Source organism: Neolamprologus multifasciatus, chromosome 10 (genome assembly GCF_963576455.1).
Source record: "Neolamprologus multifasciatus chromosome 10, fNeoMul1.2, whole genome shotgun sequence".
In the NCBI taxonomy this organism is placed as follows: domain Eukaryota; kingdom Metazoa; phylum Chordata; class Actinopteri; order Cichliformes; family Cichlidae; genus Neolamprologus; species Neolamprologus multifasciatus.
Genome location: NC_140448.1, coordinates 18,363,936 through 18,367,704, shown reverse-complemented (window position 1 = coordinate 18,367,704; position 3,769 = coordinate 18,363,936). Strand labels below are relative to the sequence as shown.

Below are 3,769 nucleotides of genomic sequence, written 5' to 3'. Positions count from 1 at the left end.
CTAGCGAGACGTTGGATCAAGTGAGTGACGGTTTTCTCCGACAAAATGCGAAGAAAGCCGAAGTAGCACTGACGTTTTATTTCCGCGACAGCCGCAGTATAAAAACGCGCAAACGCACATTGTTCGTCCTTTTGGTCTCTTCTCGTCCAGTGTGGTTCAATGTCGCTAGTTTCGCTCAACTTGCGAAGTGCATTGATACGTGAGAAGGTTGCGGCGGTTTTAGATGAAAGGCCCTGCGTTAAAGGTTAGTTTGTAAGCGTGTTTAAGTCGTGATTTCAGTTCATTAAAGTTGAAGGTTAGCATTGTTCTTAGTTGTGATGTTGTAGCCACGTGGGGAGGACTGCTGGTCCTGTGCTTTTCGCTTTCTGCATATCTTAATGCAAGCATCGAATGCCTCCACGATGTCTCATGTCTGCCATGAGTCTGGAAAATCATATTTCTGAAAGTCTGACGCACTTATGCTACTGATAAAAAGTGGTTATGCAAATTATTTCAAACCCATTCATTCTCTTTTTGTGTGAAGAACATAAAATGGTGAATTTTGAATTTTCAGAAAGCTGTCAAATGGCTGAGTAACAATATGAACACCATAGAAGGATTTAAAAAATAATTATTTTCCTTCACACTCAGGTGGACCTAGCACTTTTGGGTCACAGTATGAGTACAAAAATTATTCTGTTCAAGTCCTCCTGTGGTCTCCTTGGAAGGTGAGTGATCATAAAGTGGACCCAGCTGTTTGTCTGATACATCTGTAAACGTGATGAAAACTGTGAATAGGAAGTGCCGTCTGATGCGATAACTGACGATGTTTCTCACTCACTGTTCTGAGCCTCGGTCTCAAAATAGCTCTGTGGTAATAAGTCTGTTCACATGAGTAGAAGTTAACTTCTGTTTGCTCTTCAGGCTACTCGGAAGATGCCAGATAAGAGGATGAGAAACCAGGATCATAGGTTGGTTTAATAGTTCTGAACCCATGTAGTTCTGATGCATGTCAAAACAAATGAACTACACGCTCACGGTTTCCTCCTCCAGGTAAAGGAAGAGAACTTGAGCATCCGTGAAGGGTGTTTGTCTGCATGGTGCGTGCACTCAAAGCTGAACTAGTGGACAGATATGGATTTGTTACACACAGGTAAATTTCCATTCCTGCCCATAAGCATGAAAAACTGGCTGCTTCTGTTGTGATGAAATTTAAACTGATAACAGCTGGAATTACCGGCAGATTGTTCAGTGTTGATCATGGTTTTCTGAACACAAAGTGAGAATAAATTAGTCTAGAATTGACTTGATCAGTTCAAGTGGCTCACCATTTTGAACTTTGTTTCAGATGTCTCAAAGTGAGCTGGTTGAGATTCATCTGAAGACATGCTGAGCCAGTCTTCGTAAGTACACTTATAACAAACCTGACTGTATTTAAAGATAAGCTCACCTTTGTACAACAAGGACTGATTTTTAAAGTACTCACTGTGCACCACATAGAGTTGACATCATTTGAAATCCTGCTGGGATTTGTTTGTATAATTGTCTGATCCTAAAAAGCTTTCCACATTTTGTCCAATGAAATAAAATCTGTTTAAAATTGAATCCAATGCTATTCATCATTTTGTGATACTTTAAAATTTAAATGACAGTGCTTTGTTGTGCAAAGGGGAGTTAATTGGAAATGAATTTCCTAAGAGTCTTATGAGCCCTGAGTGGCTGTATCAATGATGAAAACCTGGAATAGGAAGTGCCGTCAGATGCGACAACTGACGATTGTCTCTAATCCACCTTTCTGAGTCTCTTCAAATTAAAGAAAATGATGCTTATCAAAGTGTGCTGCATATTCTGATGTCTCCTTTTTTATTATCAGGTCTGTCAAATGATGACTTAGTTCACTGTCCAGTGAATTTATCAGGTAACATTTTTCCTCTATATGACAAGTACTTATTATTAATTGTGGTGATGAAACCTAAACTGAAAAGCTGGAATTACCGTCAGATTGTTCAGTGGTGATTGTTGGTTTTCTGAACATAAAGTTGGAAGCGTTACATTCTGCTGTTAGACGAAAGCTTCTTGACATTAACTTCCTCTTATTTATGTCTCAGAACTGGATTCAGTGGCTGCAGAGACTCTGCTTCAGTATACATGGATCCAGAGCTCGGTAAGATACATGCATGTTAAGTTATTGATTAAATGGTCAGATGTCATAAGTCCTATAATTGTCTTTTAGCAATAATGTGGTCTGTTTAGTGTGACCTCTGCTGGAGAAATGCAGTGATGCAGTTTGAAAAATAACATGATGCAGTAAAGAAACTCTTTGTGGAATTGCTAGCCTATTTTCACTTGAATCTGTGTTGGCTTTTTATTTTGCACATCATTCAGTCTATTTCCTTTCTCTCAGGTGAAAATAGGACTTGGACTGGATCTTTATGTGAAGATGGAAAGCATTTATTGCTTGATGTTTAAGAGCTGATGTTGCTGTAATTTGAATAAACTGTTGACATGAAACCAGTGTTCTCATCATTGTGTTAAACGATAGGCTTGAATTTTAATTCAACAACACCTGGTTGGCGCTCAGTAAAATACAGACTTTTACTTTTTAGTCTCAAAGTGTTTTAATGGCTTGGCTTTCAATATTATCTGACTTGGACTCGAACCACATCGGGTGACTGTAACTTTACTCCAAATTTACTGCAAAGAGTCCTGCTCTGAAATGAACAACTGAATTGACAAAATATAGGGAACATCAGATTTGGGTCTGATTGCCTCACAGCAGCTTGAAATGAGAACCTGCCATCAGCAACCCTGTTACTCTGAAAATCAGTGTCAGGTTTGAACTAAATCTACATAAATTTACTGAGTTGTAAAGCAGTCTGGCTGCTGTGAATAATGAAGTGGCTGGTGGGTGCTTATCATGCTTCTATTAGATTTATTTTTTATTAATTGTATAGCACCTTTCAGAACTAAAGTCATTCAAAAAATGGCAATTTAGCTTTCTTAGGTGGAAAGTCACTGACTTTTCAGAACATGTTTCAACAATCAGAATTGGTAGCTCTGTTCCTGGCTCTTCACCGGAGTCTAATGAGCAAGATGAGCAACTCCAAGTCAGCCCTGGCAATAAAGTTGAATCAACTTAAATTTAACTCTAAAGCTCAAATGCGTCTGTTTCCGGAAAATGTCTTTAACAAGTTTGGACTGGTGAATACTTTACGTTGTGTGTGTACTCCCCTTCCACTACTTAATGACTGAGTGAGCTCGTGATTTTATCTTAGAATTGTTTAACAGTTGCGCTCTCTGCAGCTGGCAGAGCAAAGCATTTTATATAGTTGGTTGTAAATATAGGGACAAATGGCAAACACGGAGCATGTTTCTTAAGGCTGTAATCACCTCACTAGTGATGGGTAGATGAGGCTTCATAAAGCGTTTTAGCACATTCCCCAAACTAGGAAAACAGCAACACTGTGTAGACCAGGGGTGTCAAACTCAAATACACAGTGGGCCAAAATTCAAAACTAACAAGGTCGTGGGCTAACGTTAATATTAATTGAAAAAAAAATATCTTCATTCAGATTTAAGAATGAATCTCTTCTTAGGGACTCAAGTTTTGCTGAAAAACTGAATATGGAACAAGCAAAGCTTAATACTAAACAATACATATATTAGCTGTATAATACCAGTAGGCCAGCTCTAATAATAATTTGGTATGGCTTCGCGGGCCAAATGTAATTAGGCGGGCCAGAGTTTGACACCTATGGTGTAGACAGTGTTGCTGTTTTGCTCCATACTG

At 38.8% G+C, this 3,769-nt stretch overlaps 1 long non-coding RNA gene and 4 other non-coding genes across 5 annotated transcripts; all 5 read left to right on the top strand.

The window, feature by feature from the left end:
• Window positions 1–101: 101 nt before the first annotated feature.
• On the top strand, window positions 102–1,846 carry LOC146510044 (uncharacterized). Its single transcript, XR_014876428.1, has 3 exons — window positions 102–244; window positions 631–1,132; window positions 1,328–1,846. It is a non-coding gene; the product is annotated as an uncharacterized LOC146510044 (long non-coding RNA).
• LOC146510047 (small nucleolar RNA SNORD49) lies at window positions 754–825 on the top strand. The gene has a single exon (XR_014876637.1). It is a non-coding gene; the product is annotated as a small nucleolar RNA SNORD49 (small nucleolar RNA).
• On the top strand, window positions 1,180–1,253 carry LOC146510046 (small nucleolar RNA SNORD65). Its single transcript, XR_014876640.1, has one exon. It is a non-coding gene; the product is annotated as a small nucleolar RNA SNORD65 (small nucleolar RNA).
• On the top strand, window positions 1,703–1,780 carry LOC146510045 (small nucleolar RNA SNORD49). Its single transcript, XR_014876636.1, has one exon. It is a non-coding gene; the product is annotated as a small nucleolar RNA SNORD49 (small nucleolar RNA).
• A 93-nt stretch (window positions 1,847–1,939) lies between the features above and the next one.
• LOC146510043 (small nucleolar RNA SNORD65) lies at window positions 1,940–2,012 on the top strand. Its single transcript, XR_014876641.1, has one exon. It is a non-coding gene; the product is annotated as a small nucleolar RNA SNORD65 (small nucleolar RNA).
• Window positions 2,013–3,769: the final 1,757 nt, after the last annotated feature.